This window comes from Petaurus breviceps, unplaced genomic scaffold (assembly GCF_028583685.1).
Source record: "Petaurus breviceps papuanus isolate PSGF00001 unplaced genomic scaffold, PetGlider_PUasm1.0 90845, whole genome shotgun sequence".
Lineage (NCBI taxonomy): Eukaryota > Metazoa > Chordata > Mammalia > Diprotodontia > Petauridae > Petaurus > Petaurus breviceps.
Genome location: NW_027187359.1, coordinates 6225287 through 6241283, shown reverse-complemented (window position 1 = coordinate 6241283; position 15997 = coordinate 6225287).

The window sequence follows — 15997 nt, the reverse complement described above, 5'->3', positions numbered from 1 at the left end:
CCTCATTTGTGTAGGGAAGTTGTCAGTGCAGCTGCTGGTATGGATGTTCATATTGAGAGTAGGTTATAGTAGTTCTGCATTTGAGGGCTGATGGGAAAAGAGAAAATTTGGGATCTTGTACCACCACTGGAGGCCAGAGACAGGTGTTAGAATTGGGAAGTATTGGGTTACAATGGGTGAAAGAGGTAGTATGATTGTATTGGAGATGTGCCCTATAATCAACTATCACAGGGAAGGAAGGATATGACTTATTTTCCCATCTTTTGATTGGCTGACCATTCATGCCTTGGGGTCAAGCCATAATAACCCAGGGGGTCAAGACACCCACTCTGGAAATCACTTATAAAGTGAAAATACGAGAGACAAATGATCAGAAAAGAAGGTGGGCCAACCATGTATGGAGACTGAGAAATCACCAATGGACACTCAGTGTACAAGAGATATGGAGGAAGGCCCCCAGCACTTTGGGTAGACCCTGGGAGAACACAAACAAGATTCCCACAGCCTGAGAGGGCATGGATGGATTGCAAATTGCATCAGTGGAAGGAATACCTACAGTGATGAGATTATAAATTTATTAAAGTATTAAAGGATCAAGGTAATAATAATAAGGACAAACATATGTAACCTAGGCTTTTGTAGGCATGCCCAGTTCTCCTAACATGGAGATGTGCTTAAGGAGTCCTTTGAACATGCTCAGCTATGTCATCTACCACACGGGTGGGTAGCCTCCTTTGATAGGCTGACTTTGTCCTTAAAACAGTCAAGATTGAGCCATTCACTCTTTTCCCCACCACATTGCCTTTTCTTTTTCATCTGGAGGGTGAAAATACTAGTTCACCTACAGTGAGGACCCCATGAACTGAATTGGAGAGAGGTTGAGTTTCCTTCCCCAAATCCCTCTCTTTTACCCTGGCTCCAATAAACGGGCTGGGGATGTTTGCTTCTGTTCTGTGTTGTTTGTCCTCTTCAGTTTCAGTTTCAGGTGTTGGAACTGTTCTTGGGACCCAAAAGTCAGAGTCACGGTGACCTTGGAATTGAGACTGCAAACAGGATGATGCAGCCAATCAGCCCTTCATGGAAACTCTGGGAAGTCACTGTGTCTCAGACATGAACCAGAGGAGGTATTTGGAAATAGGACTGTGTTCTATAGGTGGGGGCTGGAGCCATATGTAGAGAGCCTAGACTTCCCAAATCCCCTTAAGGGGAATGGAGAGCCCTGGCGGTGGGGTGAAATATAATCTACCTGGCATTCAGACAGTGGGTGGTCTGTGTTACACATACAATACCTCGGAAGAGATATATGGATTGTTTGTCATATGCACAGACTAAAAAACATTGGTTAATATATCTAATGCCCTCAATTTGAACAGAAGCTCCATGAGGGCAAGGAAAGGGTGATGGATTAGAGGTAAAACAACAGCAACAATAAACCCATGTATTCTCAGACACTGTTAGTGTGCTGATTCATTTTGCATAAGTACATCCTTCATTTTTTTTCATTGCCTATGGCCCCTAGCACACACTAGACACTCAAACATTTATTGAATGAATGATTTACTCTTCTCCCAGAATTCCTGAGTATTTCCCAGCTGCTAATTGCATGGACTTTGGATATCCCATCTGAGGCGGCGCTCTCACATATAGAAGTAAACTAAGTGCTCCTCCTCACTCCTTTATTAGAAATATGAAAACATCTTTTTCAGTATCCTGGTCTCAAGCCTTTGCATTAATCTAAATGAACAGCCTTATCAGTCTTTCTTTAACTATTACTGAGTCTGTTACTTTAGCTCCAAACCTTTGCTCAGTTTTGACTATGAAATTTTGTCTGTTTGAAAATATTTTCAATTACAGCTTCAAAATGGCTTCTTAGAGAGATTTTAGCAGCATAAGGGAAACTGCCTACATTTAGACCTCTCTCTCTCTCTTCCTCCCTCTCCCCCTTTCTTTCTCTCTCTCAGCAGAAATACTTAGAATTAGTTGAATCTATACTAATAAAAATTGTTTCTGATTGGTTTGTGCATAAAACTCAGAGCATATAATTTTTCTCACAGTTAAATAGAATTTTCACTCACAAGTGTTACATACTTCTGATTTTCATACATTAAATAGTTGCCAGAGTGATATTCCTAAAGCAATAGACCTTACCATGTAAACCCCCTTCCCCTCAAGCACCCATACCCCTGAAAAAATTCTAGTAGCCACCTATTGCCTCTAGGATAAAATCCAAATTCCTCTGCTTGGCATTTAAAACTCTTCACAAGCTGGCTCCAGTCTTCCTTTCCAGGCCTCTTCACATACTTTATGCTATAGCCAAATGGAATTATTGCTAATGCAAAATATTCCCATCTCTGTTCCTTTGAAATGGCTGTCTCCCCATGCCTAGGATTCCCCCTCTCCTTGCCTCCATTCCCTAGAATCTCTTGTTGTTGTTGTCATGATTGACTCTTTGTGACCCCATTTTAAGGTTTTCTTGGCAAAGATACTAGAGTGGTTTGCTATTTTCTTCTCCAGCTCATTTTACAGATGAGGAAACAGAATTATGTGACTTGCTCAGGGAAGTGTCTGAGGTTGGATTTGAACTCAGGTCTTCCAGACTCTATCTACTGCACCACCTAGCTGCCCTAACTACCTACAAAGTCCAGCTGAAACATCAGCTCCTGCATGAAGTCTTTCCTGATGTTCCCAGCTACTAATGCCTCCCCTCCACCATCCCAGATAACCTTGTTTTACTTTTTACATACTGTGTCTTTACTTATCTGTGCACATGTTGTCATGCCTAGTAGAATATAAGCATTCCTTCTCTTAGCGGGCACTTGCATATGAATGGGGGACCTCTTAATCTGCAGCCAAATGCTCTACCCCTGAGCTATACCCCTCTCTACACCTCTGGTGTGAAGACTTGCCAAGCCCTTTTCAGGGCTGCTCATTCACCTTTGGCATTCACCTGTCACCCAGTCCTCACCTGTGCCCCATACCACAGTAAAACCATCTTTGCTACAGACTAAGGCTGAGAGTAACCACCAGGCCTTAAACCAATCAGTGAGTTAGGGGGATGTTGTTTCAGCAAGCACCCCAGCATTCCCAGGGTGGCTGCTGACACAGGTTCCTAGATCTGCTTTTCTAAAGGAAAGCAACTCAAAATGGGTTAACAAGCTTACTTTAATCAATCAAACATTTTACTCTAAGTAAAACTTATTCTACTCGTTTACCTAGTTCAGGGGAAAAAGGTCAGCACCCTGAACTTCAGAGTATACAGAAGTTACAAGACAGAGAAACATTTCAGCAGACAGGCTTCCAAACTGTCCAACCATTACATACATCCATACCTATTCACAGTTACCAGGGAGGGAAGTATCAACATCTGGGTTTTCAAAGCCAGGATGCCCAGAGTCTCATCTGGTCAAATCATACAACACTTCTCAAAGTGAGCCACAAAGCAAAGCCTCACATCAAGGATTATATAGCCTTCTCCTGGGTCAGAGAATATAACCACCTCTTAACCCACTGCCCAATCATACAGCATCAAGGTGTGGGCATTCCAAAACCAAGCCTCCTATCACAGGCTCCATGTGACCACATTCAGCCTATTAGGGGGCAGAGTATATTTTCAAATGAAGGAAGGTTCTCAGAGTCTCTTAAGCCTACCAAAGGGCCTAGGGGCAGGGAAGATCTTTAAATCTGCATTTCCATTACTGATATCTACCCCAAGCATATGAACAGTTTGTTCCAAAGGCCTTAAAGACTCTGAAGCAGGCACTGTGGAGGGAGCTCTTAGAGCTTGGTCAGACATGGAAGATGCCACAGTCATCTACTGCATCCCCAGGGTTATCACCAGTTGTCTTGACTTTTGTCTTGCCAACTGGACTTCGATGAATCAGGAAGAGAAAGTGAGGCTTGAGTTAAGACATGACCCCATGATGGACAAACAATAACAACATGGTACCTGAACTTATTGCTTAACTGAATCTCCCTCTTGCCAGCTTCTGACTCACTGATATTTAAACCCTGGGTATATATCCCTGCTCTCCTAGATGTGATCTCTTGCTCTATCCACTCAGCTCACTACTGCCCAAGATTTAAACCTAGGACATCTGACTTCCTTGCCTGTGATTTTTCTATAGTACCATGTTGTCTTCATAAATTCAATTAATTCAATTTAATTCAATGCATTAAACAATTACAAATTAGGCACCTAATATGTAAAAGACTGTAGTAGCAACCACACCAGCATTCCCAGGATGGCTGCTAGCACAGGTTCTTAGATCCACTTTACTAGGAAAGATAGCTGTTTAAGGAGTCACCAGTCTTTTTAATTACATTCATTAGTTCAAGGGAAAAGTCAGCACCCTGAACTTCAGAGAAAATCCAAATAAAGAAAATAGAGAAAATACAAGGAGAGAAATAAAGACTAACCAAGCAGACCAATAAAGACAGGGCTTCTAACTGTCTGAGAAATTAGCACAGATCAACAGACAGATCCAACTGTCTGACCAAAGTAATACATACATAGTTACTAGAGAGAGAAGCACCAACATCTAAGTTTTTCAAAGTTGGGGGCTCCTTAACAGCTACTCATCTGGCCAAATCACTGGAACACTCTTCCAATGAATGAGCCCCAAAGCAAAATGCTAACCTTAGCGTATATACAGCCTTTTTAGAGCCAGAGGGCATTACAACCCTCCTGACTCAATGCCTAATTAGAAATTAACAAAAGGTGTGAAAGCCTTCCCACAAGCAAGCCTCCTCTAAGAAAGCTTCCCTTAATGGACTCTACCTGAGGCCTATTAAGTTGTATATTCCATTAACATTACAAGAACCCTATGGTTAAAGAAACTGGGGTAGGAATGGGATAATTCTAGGCATAATGGATGATGAGCAAAGGCATGGAGATGGGAAAGTACAGGACATCCATGCGGGACAGCAAGTTGTCTAATATGACTGAAGTGTAGTATAGTTTTAGATAGGCCTAGGAATAGAAAGCACAGCTATATGGAGCAGCAGAGCACTGGGCCTGGAATCAGGAAGACTCATCTTTCTGAGTTCAAATTCAGCCTCAGATACTTACTAGCTGGGTGACCCCAGGCAAGTCACTTAGCCCTGTTTGTCTCAGTTCCCTCATCTGTAAAATGAGCTAGAGAAGGAAATGGCAACCTACTCTAATATCTTTGCCGAGAAAACCCCAAATGAGGTCACGAAGAGTCGAATGTGATGGAACAACAACAAAAAGGAATAGAAAGTGACACCAGCTTAGGAAAGTCATCAGGTGCCAAGGTAGATGATTTATACTTCACTGTTTTGGATAGTCTTAGTGAGAGCGACAGCATCTGTCCCATTCTGAAATTATGTAGAGGCTGCAAATTAAAGAAAGTCAGATGGGGGAATTAAATACATACCATTGCTTCCTTATTATCAGTCTAACTGACACACCTTGCTTATTGCTACCAAATCCTAGTTTAAAATCCCATTCGTTTTCTACATTCAGAGGCAGCTTTGTTGGATTTTAATTACGGGCTCCCCTCTTGTTTATTTCCGCTGCTAGTGCCTCACACCACTATCTCAGGGGTCCACTGCCACCTGGGAGGGTTAGAAGATGCTCAGGAGGATTTAATCCACTTCAGAGATTTCCAAGACTACATATAAATGCACCACTGACTGCAAATGGACCCCAAGCGATTTCTTGAGGGTTGGTGACCAGGCAACTGGATTTGGCCTTCAGTTCAGAATCTACATACCAGTCAACCCTCTAAGAAGGAATCATTTAATCAGTCCAATGGCCAAGGTCCTGGGCTCTAACCCTAGGCTCCATGATACCCTCTAGTAATGGTTGCCAAGAAGAGTTTGTGTGAAAGGAGGTACTGTAATTCGGTGAAAAAAGCACTGACTTTGGAGTCAGAAGACCTGAAATCAAATCCCACCACTGATACTTACCACGAGGAAGCCATTTAAACGTCCAGTTTCCTCATCTATAAAATTAGGGTGTTGGACTAGATATCAGCTGAGGCCTCTAGATCTGATCTTGACTCCCAATATAAGTAAAGACAGTTTTAATTCTTAGTGTAGGAAACAATGGGAGGAATTCTGTTTCCACATAATTAAAGTGTTCCTATCTTTGATAGCAGAAAGTGGGTCAGAAGTGACTGGTTCTAATCAGAACTGTGATCTAGCAGGGCCAGGCTTCTGATCAGGTCGGGGTTAGAGGCTTGTACACATGCTTCCCAAGCTATGTGAAGGGAGCATGGCATGGGCAGTTCAGGAGCTTGCACCTAACCAATGGAGACCAATTCAGGAAATTCTAATGGAAGCAGTATCAAAGGGTTCACATTTGTCTGAGTTGGCATACTCCAGCTGGCATATTCAGAAAGAATAAATGTAAAATAAATGTAATGAAAACCTTCTTGGCTTTCCAACGAATATTATTTATTCCTAGACTGAGCATATTTATAACACTTGGGAAGGCTATGGTCCAAAGAAATAAGTATACATGGGAATTAACCTCCATACACCCAAATAAGCCCTTGGACCTATGACTTGGGAACACCCTAGGGGGATCATTGTATGAGCCCATCACAAGTGCAAAGGACTTAGTTGAATTGTTGGTATATGGCAATGTTACTTGGACAGTTAGGTGGTACAGTGGATAGAGTGCCAGGCTTAAAGTCAGGAAGATTCACCTACTTGAGTTCAAATCTGGCCTCAGACACTGATTAACTATATGACCCTGGGCAAGTCACTTAACTATGTTTGCCTCAGTTTCCTCATCTCTAAAATGAGCTGGAGAAAGAAATGACAAAGTATTCTAGTATTTCTACAAAGAAAACCCCAAATGGTGTCACAAAGAGTCAGACAGGACTGAAAATGACAGTTGCTTACACATAAGAACAGTCCACAAACAATGAGATAGTTAGTGTAAGAATTAAGTCACCAGAATAACTAAAGCCTAAGTCTGGAGCCCCATCTAAGGTTTCCCTAAACTTTGATTTCTCTACTTAGTTACTATCGTATTCTCTAGATCTCTCTGTATACTGCAAATCTGCCTTTCACTTACCCTTTTGGACAGAGTTTCATGGATGATGCTGCCTCACACACAAAAAAAACTCTATTAAAAATCTCTATCACTGGGGCGGCCAGGTAGCACAGCGAGTAAGAGCACCAGCCCCAGTGTCGGGATGACCTGGGGATCAAATCCGGGCTCAGATACTCAGCACCACACCCAGAAATAACTGGCAATGTAACCTTGAGCAAGTTACTTAACCCCAATTGCTTTAAAAAAAAAAGAAAGAAAAAAAATCTCTACCACCCTTAATTGGCTAATGCCCTGAAAGCTGGCCCACAGTAATATGAGAGCAGTTCCACTCATGCCAGTTTTGTTGTTGTTCTCCTAGTTTTGGCCAGTTCTCCCCCCCTTCCTTTCCTCCCCAGTATGGCTCACCATAGTGATGCCAGATTTAGTGAGGACACCTGATCAGTTTCAGACCAACTGTAGCTGAGAACTCCCCAGATCAAGAGATCCCCCCTCCTCATCTTCCCTAGCAGTAGGGATTATAGGTTTATGTCACTGCCCTAAACCATCTATTCCAATCAACATTCTCCACTTCTCTAAAACAAACACATTTACTTTTTCATCAAGACAAAACAACTATTTCCAGGTCATGATCACAAAAATGTGCTGTCTTTATTATGAAGGGACTTGATATTTGATTTTTCAAAAGCAGTTTTAATATTCAATACTAGAAGAAATCTTCAGTCATCAAAATGCAGGCAAACACTTATCATCATCAGTAATGTACTCTCTTTCTGAAGAAAGATGATGCTGTTGACCCATCATCAAAAAGACCAGATGCTATGAGTTGTTTTACCAACAATGGGGAAGTTCAATTCACACTGTTTCTTTTTTTTTTTGGAGGTGGGAGGGGAGGGCAATTGGGGTTAAGTGACTTGCCCAAGGTCACACAGCTAGTTTTTTTGTGTTAAGTATCTGAGGCTGGATTTGAACTCAGGCCCTCCTGACTCCAGAGCCAGTGCTCTATTCACTGTGCCACCTAGCCTCTCCTTAGTTCACAATCTTACCAAAATGTGAAGAAGTCATGTGGTAAAGAGGGAGAGTACAAGACCTAAGTCTTAGATTTGAGCCTCACCGCCGTCTCTTACCACTTGTGTGACCTTTCCTCATCTCTCAGAACAGGGGCTAGGGTGATTGAACTCACTGATCTCCAAGTCTGCCATTTTGTGATTTTGGCTCCCTTTTTCATGCTGGGTGAGCAAAACTGTAAATAGCAGTATATGACCGAGACATTGCCTTAGGGTATCACATTGGGAAGGGATGCATTTCCCCTCTAGAGTTAGGGTGTCTCAGTCCCTGCATTTAATCTCAAAGATCTAATGGGAGAACCCAATGGGGAGAGTCAGAATGGTACAAAAGAAAAAGGAGAGGATCTGGATCCAGTCTATACCTCCAAAAATGGCTTCCTGTGTAACAATGGGGAAGTCTCTTCAGCTCTCTGGCCTCAGTTTTTTCCTTGATAAAATCAGAGGGTTGGACTAAGAAGTCATTCCTTCCTCCACGATCCTTTATTAACTCATCACATTCAGCAATCTGGTGACCCCTGGGAGGCCACCTCTAGGGTGCCATCACCATAGTGCCCGTCCTTCAAAGTCTGCCTTCCTTCTCCAAACATATCAGGGTCATGAGTCATATAAATGAGGTATTTTGCCAGAGTGGCTATACCTGTTGTGGAAATGTCCTCTTCAGCACCACTGCCCCTGGCCCCAATTAAATTGCCCCAGGTGCAATAATACCTACTTATACTCAGTGGGAAAAGATGATACATAGAAACTGAATGTTTCTATCCTCAGATCTGTGATATCCAGACAGAGACCTAGAAAAAGTAAGAAAGATGGTGGCTGGGGTTCATTGGTGAACCAACAGTTTGACTCATATGTCCCCAGAGACCCACTTGCCACCTCTTAGACTTGAGAAAACAAGAGCTTCATATTCCTTTGTCTCTCCCTACTCCAAGGCCGATAGGGCATCTGTCAAACTGAGAACAAGGTGGAACCCTAGTCAGGATGTACAATTGGTGAGCAAACTCCTGGCTATCTCTTTTTTTTGTTGCCCAAGGTCACATAGCTAGTTTTTTTGTGTCAAGTGTCTGAGGCTGGATTTGAACTGAATCCAGAGCCGGTACTCTATTCACTGCGCCACCTAGCTGCCCCCATCTCCTGGCTATCTCAATGATATAACTCTGGTCCCAATAACCATCACCCCAATTTCAGTCTATCTTTGGCCTCCTGTACCTGGAGGCAGCACAGTATAATGAAAGAAAAAGATCACTAGTTTTTGAGTCATAGGACCTGGGTTCAAATTCTCTCTTCCACACATTTGAACCTGACAGGTTTTTTGTTTTTGTTTTTGACAGGGGGCTGGGAGAATTGGTGGTTCAAGGGGGAAGAAAGGAGGAATAAGCATTTATTAAGTACCTACTATGTACTAGTTACTATGCTAAGTGCTATACAGATATCTCAATTGAGCCTCACAACAGCTCTGTGAGGTAGGTGCTATTATGATCCCTATTGCACAGTGGAAGAAATGGAGGCAGATAGAGGTTAAATAACTTACCCAGATCCACACAGTTACTAAGTGTCTAAGACTGAATTTGAACTCAGGTCTTCCTAACTCCAGGCCCAGTACTCTTTCTACTGTACCACCTAACTACTAGCTGAACAGCAAAGCAAAAGTCCTTTAAATATTACCTCCTCTTAGTGGGGATAGCAGGAAGGGCCAATAGGTTACTAATTGATACCTCTTAGCTTTGGGTGTTCACTGTCATGTCTCAAGTCTTTTTTTCTTTTTTAACATGGGGTTTATTTTGTCCATTTTATTTTTATTTTTTTCATTGTCCATTTTTAAACCTTAGAATCTAATCCATTCTTATGATAACAGAAGTAAAAATCAGTTTTCTTCTAAAATTAACAATAAATTCTGCCTCTGTGGCTTACTACTTGAGTGACCTTGTTGTTATTGTTGTCGTTGTTGATGACCCTTTGTTTTTGGAAAGGATCAGTGACATCAAGGGATAATATTTTAACTTTCCTGTGAACTGGATTTAAGTGAGGCAGAGTTGTACAAAGGCATCAGCCTCACTCTCTCCTAGAGTAATTGAAGTCCAGTGGCAGGACAAAAGGCAAGATGACTGGTGATGGCCCAGAATGCAGTAGATGACCTTGGCATCTTCCATGTCTGACTGAGCCCTAAGCTTTCCATAGCACCTGCTTCAGTCACATTAATGGCCATTGGAACAAATTGTTTTCATCTACCCATTTTGTAGTGGGAAGTCTTCACATGTTTGGGGTGGACACCCCCCTAACTCACTGACGGCTTTGAGGACTGTTGGTTACCCTCAACCTGGTTTAGCCTGTCTGCCGAGGTAGTTTACCAGGGTGTGGTTGCTGATCATGCTATAGCTTCTTGGAGCCACAGGGGAGAGCAGAGTGGCAGGTGGATACAGAAGGTGGATGAGTAGTCCTGAAAAGGGTTTGGCAAGTCCTCACACCAGAGGTTCTAGTTCTCCCTGAACAGCCTTAAGCAAGTCTGGGGTGGGCAGTTTCCTCATCTGTAAAACGAAGAGGTTAGAACAGGGGTGGGGAAACTGCAGCCTCGAGGCTACATGTGGCCCTCTAGGTCCTCAAGTACAGCCCTTTGTGATTCAGTCAAAGGGTTGCACTTGAGAACCCAGAGGTCCACATGTGGCCTCAAGGCCACAGGTTCCATACCCCTGATTTAGACTAAATAACCTCTAAGACACCTTTCAGCTCTATCCCTATGATCATGTGAAAGCCACTCTTGCTGCAACCTCAGCTTATTCCCTCACAACAGGCAGGACTGGGTAAACCTGAAAGGAAAACCCAACCCCATATTTCCTGGAAGAGGAACCACAATAATTCTAATTTCTTACATTTATGTAGATCCTTACAGTTACAAAGCATTTTCATATTTAATCCCCTGTAAAGTAGGAAATGTAAATTATTTACAGGTATGGAAAATGAGACTGAGAGAGGACAAGTGGTTTACTTATGATCTGTGGTAGGTTTGGAATTTGAACCCAGATCTTCTGAATCCAAGGCCAGAAGAAGTTTTCAATGCAATTTGTCCTTTGAGAACAAACCCAGAACTGAAAAAAGTTTTAGAGAGAAGTTTGTTAAGTTATCTGGCAGAGGGAAAACTTGAAATAGGTGACTTGCTCCCCCAAACCACTATGAGTGACATGTTATATAGAATTCAAAGGAGCAAGGGAACAAGTGCAGGAACAACACACAGGTGGGTGCTGGGGAAGGCCTGCAGGTTACTTGAGATGTATGATGGGAGAAACTCCTTACATTCCTTTTATCTTCTATTCCCTGGAGGATGGGTTTTCTGAGTCTGTATAACCTAGACATACTGAGTTGAGCATTAAACAAATGTGGTCTCTATCTGATCCACAAGTCTGGTCTCTCAGCCATACAGGGCTAGGGTCAAACAATCCAACAAAGTCTTCCCATAAATTCCTACCCTCATGGAGCATTTGGAAGATAGTTTAGGGTTAAGTGCTGAAGAATGTGATATGGGCTATGAGAGCTGCAGGAATTAAAGGAGGAGAGTAATGAGGCAGGACTGGGTAAACCTGAAAGGGAAACCCTACCCTAACCCCTCCTGGACAGGGATCTTAATAATATTGAGGCTTGCTATTATTTTGCACCTTAAGATTACAAAACATTTTCACATTAATTATCCCCCCTCCCCATCCCAAGATAGTACCTAGTTTACATATGAGGAGCCAGAGATTCAGAGAGGTGGAGGGACCTGCTAAAGGTCACACAGTTATTAAGTAGTTGCTTTGCCTAGGACCTAAACTCAGGTCATAGATTACAGATTTACCCCTACAAGAGACTTTAGTGGTCACCTCATTCAATCATCTTGTTTTATAGATGAAGGAAGCTGGGTTCCAATCCCTGATCTGCCACTTATCATCTGTGTAACTTTGGTTAAGTCACTTAACCTTTCTGGGCCTCAGGGTCCTCATCTGTGACATTAGAGGCCTGGACTAGATTTAAGGTTTTTTCTAGCTCTAAATCTGTGATCCTGCAACTTTGTGACAGTAACTAGGAGGGGTGCTTCTGTCAGAAAATAAGAGACCTATACCTGTTTGAAGGCTAAAAGAAAAAAGGAGAGAATGAGAGAGACAGACCTACAGATCAGATTTTTCTCAGACAGCCAGGAAGGTATGGGATGCAGGATATAGGCTGAGGACAGCTAAGGAAAGATAGTAGGTTCAAAGAGCTTCCTTATCCTGAAATTAGATAAATGTGAAGAAGATTGGATATTTTTCCACTGCTGAACTTTGAGAAAGATCATTCTAAACTCATTTCTCCCATTACCTCATTACCTACTACAATCTTCTTCATGGTTTTGCAATCTGGTTTCTGTCCCAGGTCCCCCTCTTCTCTTTGAGGTCAGTGACTTTACAGCTAAATCCCATGGCCCTTTCAGAATCATCCTTGATCTCTCAGCAACATTTTACACTCCTAAGCACATCGTCTTCTTCATGATATCTTTCAAGATACTACTTTGTTCTTATTCTTCTTCTATGTCTCTTTTCTTTTTCTCAGCCTCTTTCCGTTTCATCAATAAACTTCACAGGTAAAATCAGGATCACTCATCCAATCTCTCATTTTATGGATTAGGTGAGAGAAGCCCACAAGGGTGAACAAATTGGCCAAGGTCCCACAGCTGCTAAGTGCCAGAGCAGGAATCTGAACTGAAGTCCTCTCTCTCTCGCTCTCTCTCTCTCTCTCTCTCTCTCTCTCTCTCTCTCTCTCTCTCTCTCTCTCTCTCTCTCTCTCTCTCTCTCTCTCTCTCTCTCTCTCTCTCTCTCTCTCTCTCTCTCTCTCTCTCTCTCTCTCTCTCTCTCTCTCTCTCTCTCTCTCTCTCTCTCTGTGTCTCTCTCTCTCTCTCTCTCTCTCTTAAATCTGATGTTCTTTTCATGACTCCACATTGCAACTCATCTTCTACTTCCTGCTCACTAAGCAGGAATATTCCGTAAGGCTCCACCCTCAGTGTTTTTTTCCCTGTGCTCTGTCCCTTGTCAAGCTCACGGTTTTATTTATCACCTCTGTGCAGATGACTTCGAAGTCTATATATATCCAGCTCTGATCTCTCTCCTGAGCTCCAGTTTCACATTTCTTACTGGCAAAGGAATGTTACTGCCTGATTGTCCCATTTGTACCTCAAACCCAGCAGGTCAAAAATAGAATTCACCATCTTCTCCCTTAAATCTTCTCTTTCTCCTAATGCCCTTATTTCTGTTAGTGATACCATCAGAGTCAAAACCTCATTTATCCTCAGTGCTTCACTTTCCCTCATCTACCACATCCTAAAATAGTTGGAAAGTCCTGTTGTTTCTATTTCCATTTCTTTTGCATCTGTCCCATCCTCTTTATTATTATTGCCACCACCCTAGTTCAAGTCAACATCACCTCTAACCAAAGAGAACAATGATCTTACCTCCTTTGGTTACCTTTTGTACTTATTCTCCATTTCCTTGACAAGCTAGAAAAGGGAATAGGGAATTTCTAACCCTATATCAGTTAGATATATGGAACAAACAACTCTGATGTCTGGAGAGCTCATTCTTCTCTCCAATAAATCTAATACACAGCTGCCAAAATAATCCAATTATGACACAGGTCCAATCGGTGCCATCCCTGCTCAAAAAACTTCAGTGGCTTCCTATTGCCTTTGGGATAAGGGGTCACCTCCTCCCCTTAGTGGATGATTCCAGTACAGTTTCTTTTTGCCTACAGTCCAACACAGATACAGCACTGCTCATTGGACAGTACCATGGAGAATGAGAGTTCTTGGTGCCTGGTACCTAGTTCCTAGATACAGATATTTTCCAACCCAGGGAGCATGGAGTTACCCAAGGAATCTATCAGATGAGACATGGGCCAGAGGGATGTATGACTGGCAGAAGATGGTACCACAAAACAAGGCAGCCTAGGCTAGCCTGCAACAAAGTATCCCAGCATCTACTATAGACAATTGATAACTTTCTATTCCCATTATCTTGGGAGTACAAGGAGTAAATCTTTAAGGGAATGCATCTTCAACTTCATTGTATAGGTCATCAGGGACTGAGGTGTTCTGGTCCAAACACAGTTGCTGTACTGTCACTCATGATCAAAACAAATAATTGGGGGTCAGAGTCAAGATGATGGAGTACAACCAGGACCTCCGAGCAGCTCTGGCTTCCACCCTCCCCAATCAATGTAAAAAGAGAACCCTGAACAAACTTTGGAGCTGCAGAACCCACAAAATGCACAGAGAAGCTAACCTCCCGCTGAGGACAGCTCAGCAGGCTGGCAGGAATCAGCCAGTGCAGTGCTCTGGGAGCCAAGCCCAGGGCCCCATGAGCTGGAGATTTTAGCCCCAGGGCAGGTCTGACCAGCTGCTGGCTTGGAGGGACTCCAGATCAGCAGCAGCTGTGGCCGTTCCAGATTTATAAACACATAGATGCAAAGGACAAAGTGAGAGGTCAGTGCAGTCTGGACTTTGGGACCCAGTAAGTGGGAGTGCATGGCTTTTGCCCCCAGGGCGAGAAGCCGCTGAGACACCGGCACAGCCAGCCAGTTCCTGGCCTGCAGAGTGTAGGGGGACCAAGCGACCAGTCTGAGGGGTAATCACTCTTGCTTTAATCTACTTGGATCTGGATAGCAGTCTAGGGTGGAGGTCCTGGGGTGTGTGTTCAGCTTGCCAGAGCATGTGGAGACCCCAGTGAGGGCACCCATCTAATCCCTCTGGCAGCTGAGAAAACCCCAGCATTTGGGACGAAAGCTCCCATCTGGTGGCAGAGTCCTACTGTGGCAAAAAGTCCAGGGGTCAAGTGACTGAGGGAACAACATGACCAGGCAAAGGAAACAAAGCAGAGAGAAGATTCCAACATTAGACTCCTATTTTGGGGACAAAAAGGAGCAAAGCATGGAACAGGAGGAAGACAGTGAAGTCAGAACTCCTGCACCAAAAGCTTCAAAGGAAAATACGAGCTGGTTACAGGTCATAGAGGACCTTAAGAAGCAGATAAAAGAAGTGGAGGAAAAATTGGGAAGAGAAATGAGAACGATGCAAGATAATTATTAAATGAGAGTCAAAGCTTGACTGAGGAAAATCATACCTTAAAAAATAGACTAACTCAAATGGCAAAAGAGGCTGAAAAAGGCAATGAGGAGAAGAATGCCTTAAAAAACTGAATTTGCCATATGGAAAAAGAATCTCAAAAGCTCACTGAGGAGAATCATTGCTTCAGAATTAGATTGGAGCAAATGGAAGCTAATGACTTTATGAGAAATCAAAATGCTGTTAAACAGATCCAAAAAAATAAAAGAATAGAAGGCAAAGTGAAATAAGTGAAATATCTCATGGGAAAAACCACTGACATGGAATGTAGATCCAGGAGAGATAATTTAAAAATTATTGGACTACCTGAAAGCCATGATCAAAGTAAGAACCTAGAAATCATCGTCCAGGAAGTTCTCAAGGAAAGCTGCCCTGATGTTTTAGAACCAGAGGGCAAAATAGAGGTTGAAAGAATCCACCGATCACCTCCTGAAAAAGATCCCCCCCCAAAAAACTCCTAGGAATATTGTAGCCAGGTTCTGGAATTCCCAGATTAAGGAGAGAATATTACAAGCAGCCAGGAAGAAACAATTTGAATATTGTGGAAACACAATCAGGATAACCCAGGATCTGGCAGCTTCTACACTGAGGGATCTAAGGGCTTGGAATGTGATATTCTGGAGGTCAAAGGAGCTGGGATTAAAACCAAGAGTCACCTACCCAGCAAAACTGAGTACCATGTTTCAGGGGAAAATATGGTCATTCGGTGGAATAGAGGACTTTCAAGCATTCTTGATGAAAAAGCCAGAGTTGAATAGAAAATTTGACATTCAGATACAAGAGGCAAGA